The sequence below is a fragment of the Rattus rattus genome, chromosome 2 (genome assembly GCF_011064425.1).
Source record: "Rattus rattus isolate New Zealand chromosome 2, Rrattus_CSIRO_v1, whole genome shotgun sequence".
NCBI classification, from domain to species: domain Eukaryota; kingdom Metazoa; phylum Chordata; class Mammalia; order Rodentia; family Muridae; genus Rattus; species Rattus rattus.
Genome location: NC_046155.1, coordinates 56,231,331 through 56,250,266, shown reverse-complemented (window position 1 = coordinate 56,250,266; position 18,936 = coordinate 56,231,331).

The following is an 18,936-nucleotide window of genomic DNA, read 5'->3' as shown; positions in this document are numbered from 1 at the left end:
AAAGAATGTTTTATCCCAGAACCACAAAGCAAAACTTGAGGTTACCTAGCTTGGCTCACATGGTTACCCCAGGATGGAGACTTATAGGAAGAGTAGAGTTGAATGGAAGTTCTTGAAGTTTCTCTAAGTCAAAGTTCTGTCTAGGGTTGGCAGCTAGAATCTGCTTCTCTGAAATCCCAAGAAGTCCCTCCCCCAAAATGTGGGTTACTAGTAGGTACCATAGAATAATGCCATGACAGGGGAGGAAAGGAGGTTTAGAGAGCCCAGTAGATCATTTGGAAACACAAAAGGAGTCAGTGAACAGTCCTGGCTTTGAACCCTGGTCTTGACACCAAATCTCATAACATTGGCCACTAATTTGAGGAAAGGCTGCATTTTGGATTTTGGTCAGGCGTCTAGGTCAACAGGGAGTCACAGTTACTCATGCATAATACATTTGTTTCCCATAACCTCGGTAGTTCATAACAGCATGGCAAAGGGCCTCTGGTTGTCCAACATGTCCTTAAACAAATACCTCAAATACATACCTTATTTAGAAGTCCAGTATGTGTTGGCATGTAGAAGTCTTGACATCTGTTGATCTAGGAAAATATGCACTGTTGAACCAGTTTCAAGACCAAATGTCAATCCTCAGTCAGCACAAATTATCGATGTCCAAGCAAGATGGGAAGAACATTCTTGTCAGACTCAAGGCTAACAGCTCCATCAGGAATGGATCAGTTACATAGCACCAAGGTTGAGCTCTCTGCCTGTCCCAGTGTTTGTGGTGGTCTCGCGCTTGGTTTACCCCCAGCCCTTCTGATTCGGAACTCTTGATGACTGTGTTCCTCACCTCTTCTTTCTACTCCTCTTTCCTTCCTCACTTCAGGAATGGCTCTTCTACAAACTGTGATTCTGTGAAAATACAAGCCATCCTGCCCTATCTTTCTCCCTCACGGCTTTCCATCTGTAGGGTGCAAATGAGGATAGACACTCCTGTCTGTAAAGTCCATCTCAATTCTACAGACACCGTCTGTACCTCCTTCTGATAGTGGCATCCCTCCCTACAGTCCCCATTGTGTCTCTCCATACTTCCTCTCCAGTCTCTTCTCCACAGAATGGCTAGAATCATGATTTTTTTTTTTTTTTTAGCATTAAAATTTGACCTGACTCCATTCCTTTTTGTTCTGTATATTGAGGCTAGGTCTCACTATCTGGCCCAAGTTGGGCTTAACTCACAGCAATCCTCCTGCCTCAGTCTCCCAAGTATTGAGATCACAGGTGTGATCTGGCTGCTATGATCTGCTTTCCATCTTTGTATGCTTCAGGTGTTTCGCAACATATAGATACCTAGCGAAATTTTCAATGGTTCAATTTTGTATCTTTTAAGATTTTACAATAACATGAACATACCAGTGAGGTAGAAACTTAAGGGTTCTTTGTAAACTCAGTTGTGCCCGATGACGTTTTGCTGGTGCAAATATGTAAAGGGGTGTTTTTCTCAAGTGGACACAAGTGAAAGGACGTTTTGCTAAAGCAGACATGGGAAGGAACATTTTGCTGAAGTGGACACAGGTAGAATATATAATATAATATAATATATAGAATATATTGTAATATATAATATACTATAATATATATGATATAATATATAATATGTTATAATGTAATATAATGTAATATTATACATATATATATATATAGTTTCATCAGTTTAAAAACAAATATATTTTAAAAGAGTCTGGGGTTTGTGAGATGGTTCAGCTTCTAAAGATGCTTGTCAACTGAGTAATCCTGATATGCCTACTTCTATCCCTGGAACCACGTAAAGGTAGAAAGAGATAACTGATTCCCAAAGCTGTCTTCTGATAACTATGTGTGCAGTGTCACACACACACACACACACACACACACACACACACACACACACACATAAATAAATTGGGTTCCCAGAGTCAGTCTTTCTCTGCCCTTCCCTGAGCTGTCCCTTATTGTTGACGTCTTGAGTGTGACATATTTCTTTTAACTAGAATCTATAACATATCATTTACTGAAGTCAAGAGTACATTAGGTCTGCATTTCTGTGATTTTGACAAGTGTTGAACACATAACCTAACATTGGATACCATATAGAAGAGTTTCACTGTTCTGAGTGTCCTTTGTGCCCCACGACCCTCTCTTTTCCTTCTTTCTCAACCCTGTGGCAAATGCTTTTTTTTCTGACTCTATAGTTGCCTTTTCCTGAACATGAAGGAGTGGAATCATACAGTACTGGCCTTTGCAGACTGGCTTCTGCTGATAGTCAGCACTCAAGGTTCTCTGCCTCTTTATTGCTCGATAGCTCTTTAGAATAACTAAATAATCTTCCATTGTATACCTGTACTAATTTTCTATTTATTCTGTAGTGATAAGTCATATTTTCAAGGTACAAGAAGAGGTTACTGGACTGAATTCTATCCTAAGTCAAGGAGAATCTATATGTCAAATAACCACTCTCCCCTTTTCATGGGTTAGAGAGCTTTGCATATTCTATTCTCTCTGCCTGATCCTCCAGACCAATCGGAGCCCTTCTCCCTGGTCTCTTTCACAAGGTTGACTCCTTTTGCACTCAATGCTGTCCTTGTGAGTCACTCCTCCATCTTCAGTTCCCAGTTTAAATGTTACCTGCCAGAGAAACCTGCCCTGAACTATTAGACAGCTAGATAAAATAAAGGACTCAGTCACATTCTAATTTCAGAAAAAAATGAATACACTTTTACATATATCCACATACCAGGAAGTGCATGGGCCATGTTTATGTGAAAAACATGGACTGCTCATCTGCATTTTCCATTTAACAGAGCCTAAGTGTTTCTACCGGCTTAATCTGGCAACCTGACTGACCTTCCCCAAATTGTTTTTCTGGGCTATATCCTCAACCACATCACTCTACATACATACATATGGTTGTGTTTGCTGTCTCTGTCATCACAGACTTAAAACTTCTCAAAGACAGGGTCTAGGTATATCTTATTCATCAACTTACATTCAATAATTAGCACACAGTGAGAGCTCAGTAAATGCCTAGTATATACTAGGTCAATAAATATTGAATAAATTAATAAACAGTATGATTTTTTTTATCTGAAGAGATGGCATCCTTTCCCTTGTCCCAATTTATTGCTAGGTACTTAGGCCTGTTTTCGCCTCACTTATGACACATGACAAGACCAAAGCAGTCTCGTACATAATCATAATCCATTTAGATGCAATTAGACCTTAATGCAGCTGAATTCAGCAGATGGTACATTGAGGAGTCTAGGTGTTGAGCGATGTTAACGATACTCTGACACCTTTTCCAGTGAGATAACTGGTGGAAAGAGAAAACGGGAGAAAAAAGAGAATCGTGGATGCCCCAGAGAGGGATGCTCAGGTCAGTGGTTCAGAGCAGAGAGAATACTGATGTCAGCAAAAAAAAAACAGTCAGAGAGATCCAGTGGAGGCATGTCAGAAAAGAAGCTTTGAATGCTGAGTCAGCACAGATCGCAGAGGTGCTTTGGAAAAGCCAAGGTCAGTAAGAAAATAAAAGAGGGAGAATAAAAGTTAGCTGAGGTCCCATAGATGCAACTGTCAGGATGACAGTGAGGAAGTTCAGAGAGACATTCAGGACATGGTTTGCTTTGTGCATTATAGCAGGAAGATTAGCACATAGTCAACAGCATCAATTTCTCATGGTACCAATGTACATAACTCACCAGTAAAGAGGAAAAATGGGTCAGTGATATGGCTCAGCAGGTACAAGCACTTGCTGTCTAGCCTGAGGACACAATCTTGGCCCATGGGAACCACAAGGACAAACATGATAACTGCTTCCCACAAATGGCTCCCTGACCACCGTACTACATTGTGTGACACACATACACACACTGTGAAGAAAGAGAGGAATGCGGAGGGGGAGGGGCGATGGGGCAGAAGGGGAGGGAATCGGTATGTTTGAGATTTACTGTGGGTTTTAAGGCAGGACAAACAATACCTCATAGAGGTAGGGAGGCTACAGTCTGTACGCCAAATCTTCTGAAATGCATTTTAAAACAGTACTTGTTGGTATGTGGGAGATGTTTCTGGGAATTTGAGATTATTTGCAGACAACTGTGAATAGTATAGCTAATGTGAATTCATGCCCACTCACCTCTAGAACAGAATTCTCCAGAAGTCTTCTGGATTGGTTCTTGTACAAGACAAGGCTGGCTCTTCCTTCTACCTTCCCTGAGGATTTTGACAACATTAAGCGTTCTTCATTGGTTCCTTGTTTCACTAAAAGCTGCCAACAGTCCTGTGGTGTTGCCTGAAGAGCATCTAGGAGTGACTTTGCAAAGCAGTGTGTTCCATGAGTAGCTGTGGGGCCAGATCGGTATAACCCATATCGGTCCCCTCTGCCTCTGGGGCTGTGCACTTACCATCCAGTGAGCATGAAGATCAGGTAGGACTGACAAAGGCACAGCCGTACAAGAGGAGTCGGGATCAGGGGATAAGCAGAGGGAATCCAGCTCATCCACTACAGTAATTTGGAAATGGCTATGCACCCATCGGATCTGTCCAACAGGAGCTTTGGCCATCATCTTGTCACCTTTGGGTAATCCTTTTGTTTTCAGCATCTGAGATGCAAGCTCGTGTGTGTGTGTGTGTGTGTGTGTGTGTGTGTGTGTGTGTGTGTGTAAGAGAAAGAGACAGAGACAGAGACAGACACAGAGAGACAGAGACAGAGAGGCAGAGAGAGACAGAGAGAAAAGTGGGAGGGGCAGCCACATTTGAAATAGAGGTTTTAGATTTGCTATTTAGATTTGTTATTGTTCCGTACATGGCTCCTCCTCGTATTCTTATATCACATGTATAGTCTTTCCTTAGTATCCTCATTTCTGCCCACTCCCATCCTGTGCAACCATTGAGGCTTGTCTGTCTGATCTTTCAGTGTGTTTCATGTTCTAGGAAAATGCAGAGTTTTAATTCAGTACCACGGGTCATTTATATACACACTGCTGTTGTGTAGATGTTATCCTGATCCATGTTGGGGAAGATCTGTGCTTATGTTTTCTCAAAAGCCCATCTTACTGTATGTGTACCTATCCTATAAGCATCAGACAGGACAAAGCATTTATGGTACATGCACTCTCTGTTTCACCTGACAGTAAACCCTGCTGTTAGCAGTCTTAGATACTGTCAGAAATCCCCATGGATACATCTTGAAAGATACAATTGCCAACACCTAAGGCATTCTTACTAGATTCATCAATGTGTATACAGAGTACATACCCATTATATACACTGTGTATACACTGTGCCGAGGTTCTCTAGTACTGAAAAAGGTCCCTAGACTCCTACATCACACCAACAATGGGCATCACCTGGCTTTTACCCTACACATCTAACCTAGTACCTCCTGCAATATCAAAATTGTTTTACATGAAAACCTCAGATTTTAAGATGGTGTTGTGCTTATGCTCATATCTGCAAAGCACTTGGAGTATCTCTTCACAGCATAAACGACTCATTACACAAAAGGGCAGAGCCAACATCTGCTCCTTCCCAGAGGTGCTTGGGGGAGATCAAGCCAATTCTTATGACTTTTACCTATAGACTGGCGAGGAAGGAAGGAGGGGACCTTTTTTTCCACTGTAGTCCTTTATAGATTCAACTCACTGTTCTAATCATTAGAATACTTTTCCTGAATGGGGATAGGAAGACATACTTTTCAGCAGGGTGTTTCATAAAGTGCAGAAATGAAAGCTTCATACAGAGAAATGTAAAACAGTTCATAGGGTGAATTTTTTCCAAATGACCTCTCTCTCTCTCTCGTGTGTGTGTGTGTGTGTGTGTGTACATGCTTGCACACCCATATGTATGTATGTGTGTGGTTTAAGCATACACCTGTACTCATGTGTGTGGGGGGGATGGTACTGTGAATGTCACAGGCTACTTTTTGTATGTCTTCCTCAATCCTTCTGCACCTCACCTTTTGAGATAGTTTCTCATCAATGAATCTGCAACTTGCCATTTTGGCTAGGTCAACTAGCTATTGAGTTCCAGAGAGGCTCTTTCTGTCTTCTCAATCCTGGAGTTAGAGATACAGCCAAACATAGCTTTCTACATGGGTGGTAGGACATGAACTCAAACACACTGCCCACTGAGCCATCTCTCAAACCAACTTCTTATTTTCTTAAAGAAACCACCACTGCTTCAGTTTGAGAAAAGAACAATGAGGACACAAACAAGTTACTCTAATTTAACAAGACAATAAACAAGAGTATCTGGACCAGAGTCTTGACAAACACTGCTGTATCACCCCAAAAGTTCTTTCTTCCTTTTCAGCACACCATAGTTATTAATCCTCCAATACTTAGGTGCTTAGGAAATTTTCTCCCTGAAGCAGCAGAAGTGATTATCATGAATGATAAGTAAATGTGTCAGCATTAGCGCACTAAAGTAAGTCCCATCAATCTACACAGAGACATGCCTCGGGCTGGGAGGACACAGCAGCTGCTCTGAAGAATGGCCGGGGTGGGTGTCATCTTCTTTTTCCTGCTAACATTACAAGTATATTATGTGTAATCTAATATTTGCCAAGCATCGAAAACTGCTTTTGATTGAATGAATTTACTGAAAAGCTTCGTGGATGTAAATAGTCATTGGTGAGAAAAGATTGATTTCTATAATAGGATCCAGCTGTAACTTGCCTTGAGCATGGTCTAAATTCTTTAGGGGAACCTTTGGCGTTTTTTTTTTTTTCCTCCTGCCAGTGTAGTTGAAAATGATATGCTATAAGTCTATTTTTTTTTTTTTGGTGGGGGAAAACTTGTTTAAACACATTCAGAATGCCGCTCCTGTTTTTATTGAAGCTAATCCTCCTGTTTTCCCTTGTTAAGAAAGCTTAAATATAAACACAATCAAATTTGTTCTGTGTGAGCTGGTAAAGCCCACTGCCTGACGGTAATAGAAAGTGGACTGAAATAGCTTTCCCTAAACTTATACCAGAGAGGTGGTGCCATTTATTTGTAAGGCAGAATAATAGCACCACAGACATCAAAGGATCCTGTGCACAATTAAAATTAATAACATTAATTGCAGATGCCTACATTCCACGTTCCCAGGAGAGAGACCTAGTGATACCTTCTCCACAGATGGTCTCCTTTCCACTGAATGGAATAAATAGGGCTTCCTGGGGGCCGATATTGATGGCTTATTATTATGAAAAATGTGCAGCCACATTGAATAACATCCCATTCTTCCTATTCTGGAAGGATCAACTGGTTGGAAGCAAAACTACTTTATTAAAGGTAAAACCAAATTAGTGGGCGCTGACGCCCCATGAGCTGGAGGTGGGCTTCTCCATCCTTCATCCTAAGTTAGATGGAACTGATTTCTACAGTCATCCACAGCCCTAGCCAACTGGCAAAGCCCTCACACAAGCCTTTGCACTCTGCACTCACAGTGCTGCTAAGGTATCTCAGAATGCAGAGTGCAGAAACACCTCTCTCAAGGAAGGCCAAGTGCTTCAGAGTTAAGGTCCCATCCTGCCAACTCAGTGAGCTGTACCCACTGAGGCTGGGCAGAGCTGGACTGTCCCGAGAGCTCTCTCTTCGGGAAAACAGAAAAGAAACTAACTGATGGCCTTCTATGGAAATACACAGCCACAGAATTAAAGTATCAGAGGAGAAGGATGTGATTTTCCAAATCATGTCTACTGTATTCGTGCCTCACTGGAGTTAGAATTCACAAATTTATTCTTGGTGTGGTAATCAGAGGAAAAACTGAGAATAAATACCTAACTAATGTTGGTATTCTTCACACAGCTTAGCGCCAGGTCTCAAGTGTGCCTTCTATGCAAACTGCCATTGTCTAAGTAATTGCTGGCTCATACTTCATATGTATGCATTTTTGGTCTTTTCAGAATGAGCTGATGTGCCTTCTTAGTAAATGGTTGCTAGGGAGACTCATTCTCTACTTGGGCAACTATTTAAATTGGGAGACTTCTTGAATGACCTTAATTGGCTAGAGAGAGAAATCCTGGTTGTAATGTGCCTCCTCTTCTGCGTTGGCTTCAGAATCACCCGGATGTGTGACAAACATTAAACAAACCATCACTTTGATTTGGTGATCTGCATTCACATCAAAGGTACCATCATCAAACACTTAGCAGAGGTGATGAAAACCAATGTGCCTCTGTAGTGCACAAGGTGGACAGCAGGCAGGGTGTCCTGAGGCGTCTGCACAAGGCTCTTTAGAGAGGTAAAAGGGGGAAACTCTGGGTGCTTCTGCATGGCAGGTGTCCTGCCCTGCCAGCTGCTCTCTTTGATTTCCACCTGATTCTTGGTGGAGTCTTGAGTTCAGATCAGTTTTGAAAGCTTAAAACCAAAACTACTAGAATTGGGAAACATGGAAAAACCTGCTTTTACAATTGATGGTTTTGATTTATTTTATTTTGAGGCAGGATATCATGATCGTGGGATGGCTTCTATCCTGTTAAGTAGCCAAGAATGACCTTTAACTTCTGATTCTCTTGCCTCTGCTCTCATGTGCTGGCATTTACCACATTGGGTGTGTGCAATGCTGGGTGTTGAACCCAGGGATTTTTGCATCCTAGGCATCCCCAGCCCCTGAAAAGTACTCTTTTTTAAATACAAGTCAACAATATAAAACCCTAGACCACTCTCTTTTGTAATGTGTTTTAAGGCTATGGGAGAGTCCAACTGACTTCCCCTTTCTATCAAATATGGAAGCAGATGCAAAAAAAACATAGTTTAATAATTGAATCAAATTTATGTATGTAGTCCTCTTTGCCTCTTAAACTCTGGAAAAGTATAGAGAACATGAAAGATTAAAAGAGGAGTGTACTGGCTGGTGTTGTGTGTCAACTCGACACAAGTTGTAGTTATCACAGAGAAAGGAGCCTCCCTTGAGGAAATGCCTCCACAAGATCCAGCTGTAAGGCATTTTCTCAATTAGTGATCAAGGGGGAGGGCCTAGCCCATTGTAGGTGATGCCACTCCTAGGTTTTATAAGAAAGCAAGTTGAGCAAGCCAGTAAGCAGCACCCACCATGGCCTCTGCATCAGCTCCTGCCTCCAAGTTCCTGTCCTGTGTGAGTTTCTGTCCTGACTTCTTTTGGTGAACAGCAATGTGGAAGTATAAGTTTCTTCCCCAACTTGCTTCTTGGTTATGATGTTTGTGCAGGGATACAAACCCTGACTAAGATAAGGAAGTTAATGGGGATGCCACTTAGTGGCCTGCGCTTTGCATACCGGCAAACTGGAGGAGGGATCATGTTCTGTAATTAGCTGAAGACACAGTTCCTCCCATGCCAGTTCTCCATCCTGAATTCAACCAACATTGGATTGAAAATTTTTCTTTGTACTGCATGTCTAGATTTTTTTCTGGTCATTATTCCCTACATAATATAGCACAACAACCATATACACAACAGTTGCAGCCGACAAGGCAAAGGATCTGAGGTGATTTGAATGGGCAATGTCTGTATATTGTGCATACAAATTGCTACAGTGTTGAGTATCAGGGACATAAGCATCTGTACATTTTGGGACACGGGAAATCTTGGTATTGATTTCCTAGAAACATCAAGGGACATCTATAGCATGTTACAGAACAAAATGAGACTGTTGGGACAATTTTCCTATGCCTGATAGATTTCTTTGTAATATATTTGGGACTAGAGTCACTAGATTCCGGTTCAATGCTAGTGGGCAAGTCATGGTTTCTATCTGGGAAAGTCAGGCAGGAGCCAATAACTGAAGGTTTGTTGTTTGGTTGTTTTCGTTTTGTTTTATTGTTTTTTTTTTATTTTTCTTTCCTACTTGATTGAACAGAAAACAAAAATCACACCCCTCCATAGTTACAGTCTGTGCGTTGTTTGGCAGGGCCTGGGTGAAGAAGGGATGACAGGGCATTAATGTTTGGCATTAACTCTCAAGTGAGACTATGAAAAGACAAAGCAAAGGTGGGAATGGGTGTGGTGGCAACTGTGGAAGACAGTAGCCTCAGCAGAGAGGGGTGAAGAGGATCCACCTACCTGTCAGGGCATCTGTAAAGAGACCAGTGCCTGGAGGAGCAGGCCTTCTTGCTTTCTTCAAAGGCCATCACCCTCTCCAGTGACAGCTGAAGACTGGACACCTGGAGACCCACAGGCACCCTCAGAAAAGGGAGGGCAGGCAAGGGCAGAGATACTGACAAGAAACCTAGGAAAAGAGACCAAGAGGCCCAAGAAGGAAGGAAAAGACCAGGTGGCACCACTTGGGTTTAATTAGATGCTGGAGGGAGGATTGAAGCAGAGAGCAGAGACACCTGGGGAGTCAAAGCTATAGGCCAGGGGCAAAGGTTGAGCAAAACAAGTCACCTGGGACCCCTGATGGAGGCAATCCTCAGAGGAACTAGTGAAGAAGCACAGGGGGAGGCAGGGTGGGATTGCTGGCAAATGAAGGGAAGAAAGGAAACTGGGAGGGTGGAGGGAGTTGCAGGTGCTGACAGAGGTCTCAAGGTCTAGGAAACACTGAAGGGGCGAGTCTGTTGACTGGATAGAATATGGGGGTAAACACTAAGCCAGATGGGCTAGTAGAAAGGTCTGGCATACAGCCTAATGAGTCTTTCTCCTCTTAGATCAGTGGTTCTCAGTCCTCATAAGGTTGCAACCCTTTAAGACCCTTTAACACAGCCCCTCATATTGTGGTGACCCTCAACCATACAGTTATTTTCATTACTTCTTTATAACTACAATTTCGCTACTGTTATGGATGATAACGTAAATATCTGATAAGTGATCCTTATGAAGGGGACTTTGAGAACCACTGTTTTAGATTGTTTTGTTTGCCATAAGCATCCACTGGATAACCTCGTGACTCTGTGAAGATCAAGTCAGATTTTCTCTTTCCTCATTTATTTATTTTGAATATGTTAAACCTACAGAAGAAGAAAAACAAAAACACCCTCTATACTCAGAATTCTTTACACCATGGTTGCAAATGGAGGCCAGTTTGCTTTTGTGTTTTAGCTTCCCACTCTTTGTTTCGACCCTTTTGAATATCAATTGCATATATCATGACAATTGTCAATGGTGGGTGCTTCAATACATCCTAAGAACAAGGCCCTTGCATAAATATCAAGATACCTTGGGAAATTTTCATTCATTTATTTAGTAGCTAATATTCAATTTCCAGGTGTCCACCAAAGTTCACTATTACCCTTTCCAATCCAAAACCCAGAGATATCTGTACAATGCATTTATGTCTCTGTGGTCTATTTTAATTTGGAACATTTTATTGAATATTTATTGTTTGCTAACCTTGACAGATGTTCTTAAAGATGGAATCCACCTCACTCTATTTTTGTTGTAATTTGAAATTTTTCTCTTGATTAGATTATAAGTAAATATCATTGGTTAAAAAATATTAAATAGGGGTTGGGGATTTAGCTCAGTGGTAGAGCGCTTGCCTAGGAAGCGCAAGGCCCTGGGTTCGGTCCCCAGCTCTGAAAAAAAAGAACAAAAAAAAAATATTAAATAGTTAAGCAATACTGTTTCTTCAGAGTGAAGCTGCATCCCAGGGCTCTGTGGCTTTCTTATGAGTGCATGAATCCTATAATTTACACTGATGTCTTTGTTTAAATTTATAAATTATTCTGGTTACAAACAGACAGTTAAAATAGTTAATAGCCAGGCACATTCTGGTCACTGAATTGGATGCTAAGATTCAAGGCAAGGAAAACGATTTGGTAAGGAAACTGTATTGTAGGAATGTTGCTGCCCAAGTAAAAATTCTCTGGCCTGGACTCCATGGGGTGTTTGTCTGAGAACCCTGAGGCCCATGGTCTTCCCATGGAGAGGGCATCAGCATCAATCTTTGTGAAGAACTTGGAACAGAACATCCCATACCCTGGCCAGAAGATCCAGGTTCTGGATGCCACACAACTGCAGAGAAGCCCACCCCTTCCTTCTGTTGTCCTTTTTCCATTTTGTTTATTCTGAGATGAGGGTCTTACGAATCCCAGACTGCCCTCAAAGTTGAGTTTCTTTATCTCCAAAGTACTGGTTAGGCAACCCAGTGCTATTATCCTGCTGTATTCAGATCTTTGGCCACGTGTGAGTCTCTTCTGTGGAACAGTGGTTTCTAGATAGTATTTTACAAATATAGTCTACATTATATACAAAACATACATACTTCTAAATCCAGATAATATACTCCACATCATATATATAATATGAATATATGCTATATAATATGTAGTCAGGTAATAGTGAAATTACTTTGAAATTGGTCAAAAAATCTATTTAAATTTTCATTTAAGTATGAATAATACAATAATTTTAATAATTAAAATAATCAAATAATTGAATTAATAATTATTTTCTAAAATAAACTATGAAAACAAACTACATAACTAAATAAAATAATAATGAAAGTAAATTAGTATCTGCATATAAAAAAAAACCTTGAAACAAATCAAATCAGTGTTGGGAAAGTCAATGTCTTTCCATGTAAAGAGCTAGCCATTTTCTTCATAAACAAATTCCACCAGTGTCTTCTTTTCTTGTAGAAATGTTATAGCCAGTGTATCCTTGCATAGCAACATACATCATAGACTCACGGCTTTATCCCTTCCCTTATCCAGGTGTCCTAAAGATTTGAGTAATCTCATGGTTTCTATTTGTTTAATAATATTCAATCGGACAGGACTTGACTAGTTGTTTCCTTCTGTTATTTCATTATTATATTTATTGTTATAGTTATTTTAAAGTACATTTTTCTATAAACATTACTGGAAATTTTAAAATGAGAAATTACAATAAAGTTACCACATCCTAACAAGGTAAACAAAGATATTAACAGACATTGTGGAATTGTCCTCTGAAAAGTTTACTTCAATTAATCCTCCAAATAAGTTTATCTTACTTTATCATGACAAGGGTGTGCATTCTTGTAGCTAACTGGTGAACTCTTGGCTTGTGCTAATTAGCAAATGTCCCTAGGGTGATTTGTAATTTTTCTTCTTGGGATTGTATTGTGAATATTTCCATCATAGTTGGTCTTAATATATGCATAAACACTTTTATGTGAAAAAAATCCAGCCTTATTTGACTATCCTCTACACATTCTGTCATTTGCCTGTTGACACTGATAGTACTTTTTTTTTAAGGTTTAAAACCTTTAAAAATTATGTTGTTGAATATCTGTGCAATCTCCCTATTAAAATTATGTTTCTTGACTTGGCAAGTCTTATCTGTTTTGAGTCTATTAAGAGACGAAACAGAACAGAAGATCCTACTTTCTGCTTGGTGTCCCATATATTTTGTTTGAAATTTGAATCTATACAGAACTACTTTGTTACAATGGCTGAGGTGGGGAATTTGAATTTATATGCTTTCCAAGTGGCATTCAGTGACCTCCAGATTCTTGATGAATATATCTTTCTCCACTAATTTGGTGTCAGTTTTTCATTTCCCACAGGTAAATGGGCTTGTGGCAGAAAGATGAATAGTTTACTCTTAATAAAAATGTAGACTAAGGCCTTGTTAGTTCCTGTGTATGAAACTTTTCCATTGGTTTTACTGACTTTGGAAACAACATTTAGAGAATTTCTCTTTCTATTACATCACTGAATCTATCACTTAGCATTTGTTTGTTGTTTGCTTGCTTGTTTTGACCAAACCAAAGAACTTCTGTGTCACAAATGATGTTTTCTTTCACAAACTATCCTTTCATTCATTCCCCCCCAAAAGATATGGTACAATTCTAAACACAGTCAGTTCTCTGACACAAAAACTCACAAGCCAGCTAACATCACTGAAATTATGTGATTTGGTGTCTTTTAAGTCTTGCCTAGTATACCTTCTAGGGTTCAACTCTACATCTTAGAAAACTAGAGACATAGCTAATTAAGAGCCATGGAAAAAAACGGCAAGTGAGCTCATCATGCTAGGAGTGTCCTATCAGGAACTCACTGTAGAGACAGCATGGAGTGTCGACCTCTCATGTCAAACACTCAGTTTCCACAGACTGGTGCTACTCTAAGTACACACCACCTGGCTGTTTGAAATGGAGCTGTCCTTACAAGACTGAAAACTGCTCCTGGGGAGGTGATTCAATAGGTAAAGTCTGCCATGAAAGAATTAGGACATGAGTTCAGATTCCCAGAACCCGTGTGAAGCTTGATGTGGTAGTAACCCCAGCACCTTAGAATGGGATGGGAGACAGACAAAGGAGAATCACAGAAACTGGCAGGACAGCTAACCTGGTGCAGATCATTGTATAAAACAAAGATATATCCTCTCACACAAGGTGGAGAGCAAAGACTGACACTCAAGGTTGTCTTGTGAGCTCTACATGGGCTTTCACATTCATGCACATGAACACACATGCATACACAGGGAGAGGAGACATGGAGAGGGGAGATGATCCTGGCGTGACTTCCTCTTCCCATCCTTCCATTCTGCGTTGTTAAGTATTACAAAAAGTGCCCTGCCGAAAGCAACTTCTCAACACATACTGCTGAGTGGAGGGAAAGATGGGAAAAGGAAGGACAGATGGACACTGGAAGAGACTGATGCATGAAGAGATAAATGACCGGGGTCATCACCTTTCATCGACTGATCGTTAACCCTAAGAGAGCGATATTTACCACATCAAGCTGAGTTTTATCCGAGCACATTCTCCCCACCTTGTCAAGGAAAGAAGTGTATATAAATAGTGCTTCCACCAGAAAGTCTAGGTTGCCCGGGGTTCTCATCAAAATGACAGGTTTACTTTGTATCATGATATAATTCCAAATTTTTTTATTTAGCGTTTCTGTGAGGGCTCTTCAGAAGAGTGCATCCATGTTCCTGTTTCCAACCCTCAAGACTTCTTTCTCCCTGATTTCAAACATAAACCCAACTAGAATGGGGGCTCCTCCCTTCACCAAGCACAATGAAGAACGCTTTATAAGAACCATGACTTCCGTATTTTAAAATGTAGACAGTTAAAATTCCAGCACATGACCATCCAAATTACAGACAAAAAACAGGCAAAAAAACAAACCAACCAAAAACAACAAAACCCCACAATCCAAGACCTTCCTTACACAGTGCTCCAAAGAACAAGTCACTTCACCCTTCCTTCCTCTCTTCTCAAACATGCATTTACCTCGTACCAGGGATACAGCTTGCGGCCTCCGAGCACGATGGCAAAGGTGAGTGGATGTCAGGGAGCGGGATGCTGACCCACAAGCCTCTGCTGTGGGCCAGTCACCGAAACAGAGGGATCCAAAGACGCTGAGCAACACGCCCATCAAAGCCTGGCACCCCACGGCAGGAGTCTGAATCGAGTCTTTCTGCCTGTTCACGGTTCTCTCTGGCAGTGTTTTCACACCAATCATTTGCCTTCTTGTGTGAATCCCCACCGCCTCTTATTTTTACTCATTCCAGAGGGTGTTCCTCTGTAACAAAACTATTTTAAAATAGATTCATAGCAACCATGGGAATCTTAATAACTGTCATTCATCCAGCAAGTCTTTAAATATGGACCCCATGCTAGGAGTTCATGTTAGAAATCCAAAGACTGAACTCAACTCCCCCACTCGCCAGGAATTCTTCACGAGTTTCAGAAGAATTGTATTAAATGCAAATAAGTGTGTAAGATTTGACTTTGCTGGAGATGAACGAAGTTTGGGATTCTAAATCTTAGTTCCAGGGAGCCAAAGACTTGAAACTGTACACAGTTCAAAGTGACGGCGCAAATGAATGGGGACGTGTGTGAGGAAATACAAAAAGTTGGTGAAACAACAAAATGCAAAAACTTGCCATTCAAACATGCAGAGAGGGAGGCTCACTCAAGTCACCAGGAAACGTAAACATAAAATCTGAGTGACGACTTGGGTGACTTTGATTCAGTGCGTCATGCGCCTCCACAAGGAGGAAGATGTAAGGGTGAGGTTGATTCAATGACAAAATGATCAATCTAGGGGAGTAAAAAGAAGGGAGAACTCCAAATTACCTTGGGTAGGAAGTAATAAGCACTTACAGGGTCACTGATAATACTGCTAAAAAATTGGAGGGAAGGTTAATATAATTTGAGTTATATATCCTAGCATAATGATAGGTCTGGAACGGCCAGCAGCAGCCTAACGTCTTGCAAACTACTGTGGTCTTGCTACAGTTTTTGACAAGGAAACATGCTTCTAATAACACCCATGAGTGGTCACAGTGCTACCGTGTGACTAGACACTGTAAAAAACAAAACAAAACTGTGTTTAGTTATAAGCTGGTCTGGCTTGGGCACTAGGACACAGGACTAAAAGCAGATCAGAGATGACTCGGGGGTTAAGAGGGCTTGTTGCTCTTACAGAGGACCTGAATTCTGTTCACAGTACCTAGATGGTGGCTCACAGTCATGCATAGCTCCAGTTCCAGAACCTATGCCTTCTGGCCTTCGTGGTATTGCATGCATGTGGTGCACATACATGAATGTAGGCAAAATACTCATATACATAGAACAAAATAATCTAAAACATGTAAGAAGGAGTCCAGGGGCAGTGCTAAAGGTGATTCTGTGATAGAAACTGCAGTCCTCCAGGAGCTCTTATGGTTTACTGGAGACCAAACTGGTGCCATGCATGTACCATCCTCTTAGAAGTTGTCATAATAGCTCATCGCTCATCAAGGTGAGGTACGGAGTCCATGTGGGTGGGGCAGGTCTTCTTAGATCTACTCCTGGCTAGAAGGGGTGAATCCAGGTGTTTCTTGTGGCTTGGTAGGCTAGATAATTCAGTTGGTAATGGGTTTGCTGTGCAAGAGTGAGTTCAACCCCCTAGTAGCCATGTAAAAAAGCTGGGTGCTTGGCCTGTGTCTGCAATCCCAACTCTAAGGCAATGGAGACAGGAAGATTTCTGAGTCAATCCTAGCCAACCAGTACAGCTGAATTGGTGAGTTCCAGGTCCACTGAAAGACCCTGTCTCAAAACATGAGGTAGAGGGGAATTAGGGAAGACTCCTGATGTCAACCTCTGGCCTCACCCACTCACATATGAATAAACGTATAGATACAGAAGAGGGGAAGGGGGAAGGAGAAGGGAAGGAGGATGGAGGAAAGGGGAAGAAAGGAAAGAGTAAGAGGGAGGAGGAGGGAGGGAGGGAGGGGGAGGAGAGAGAGAGAGAGAGAGAGAGAGAGAGAGAGAGAGAGAGAGAGAATCAATTTTCACAAGGTTACTTTGTGAAGTCATCCATAGTCTTAACTTTGTTTTATTTTCTTAATTCAGAGCAAAGACATAGCTCATAGTATCTGTCTGCAACAGGGCTAAAGTAACCTTTGAGGCCCATAATCCCACAGTGAGTCATGGTACCCAGATTTGCAAGACCACAAAGGACACATGATGCTTCCCCACCCCACCCCCAGGATGACACCCTCATCACAGCATCCCTCTTGGCTTCACAGCAGTGATTTCTCAAGTGACTCCTCAAGTGACTCCCATGGGACTCTTAGAAGCATAATTCTAGTTCATATTGATACCAATATTTTTATTTCAAATCATCTAAAATAAACGGCATTTGTACATATATGTGCAGTTATACTCTCCCATGTGTGTGCAAGAGGGCAGATGAGGACACCAGGTCCTTCTGTTTCCATCCTCTAAGTGTGGCCTGTGCATGGGCACACTTACATCAGCACTGGGGATCTGAACTCAGGTCTTCACACTGTGCACCAACACTTATCCATGGAGTCACCTCCCCAGCTCCTAAAATGTCATTTTGACACTTGCCTGAAATTAGAAAAGTGCTTCATTCTGGAAAGCCTCTTTGTCAAATTTCAGATGGTGATGTTTTCAAACTTAAAATACATGTTTTTCTCTATCACAGACATGACCTGAATATTTCATGTTTTGTTTCTCGTTTGCTGTACACATCTTTACAATGTGCATCATAGTCAAATGTTCCTAACAGATGGTTTCAAGTCCTACATATTATATAGAATTAAGTGGTTGGCTTTGTAAACAAATGCATCACAGATTAAAATATTTTACAGCTTTTAAATCTTGAAGGATGGTCAATAGCAGCACATTTATAAAAATATAAATGTAAACATAAAAACACTAAATTATACTAAAGGATTAGCTAACTGCTCATGAGGTGAATTATCCCTCTAAAAGAGCTATCTTTTGGTAGGGTTCCCTGCAATATAACCTCTATTAATCTATAGCTGACCATCAGTTTTACCTTGAGTTGGGCCTTGTTTTTCTTCATCCCATTCCCAGGACTTTATCTGTATTCTCCATAAGGCCTCCTTCATATTAGGAAGGTAATAAACTGGACACAAGCCCACTGTGTTCTCTTCATGTTCTCTTAAGCAAAAGCTTTCTGAAAGAGGCTGCAGCTACAGGCCCAAAAGGAACTTAGAAAGATACCTGCACTCTCCAGCATGAGGGATGAGTCTAATGGGGACACCAAAGTTGTCATCTAAGGGTTAGTTTACCTGAAGGGAATGCAGGAAATTTCTGAGTATATTTCAGTTAACGTCATCACATGTTACTGTGATGAATAAATCCACAAAGGCATTCTCTGTCAGATGTGGCTTCACTTTACCCTTTTTAAGACAGTGCATAACCACCTTTTCTTCTGATGAGACTTATAAACTTCATTCTGTATTTCTACTGAAAGAGATTTAAACTCAGTTTTGACCTTTGATTTTATCTACTAACCTGTATGGGTGTATGCACGCATACCACCGCACATGTGTGAAAGCCAGAGGACACCCTTCAGGAGCCAGGTCTCTCCTTTCACTTGTACAGCCTGGAGACTGAACTCAGGTCATCAGGCATGGTGGCAATTGCTTTTACCTGCTAAGCCATCTCTCTGGCTCTCAACTCAGTTTTGATTATAAGAAGAAAGGATTTTTTTAAAAATAAACAGGCTTTTTGACAAAATATAGGGACCATCACAAAATCAGGAA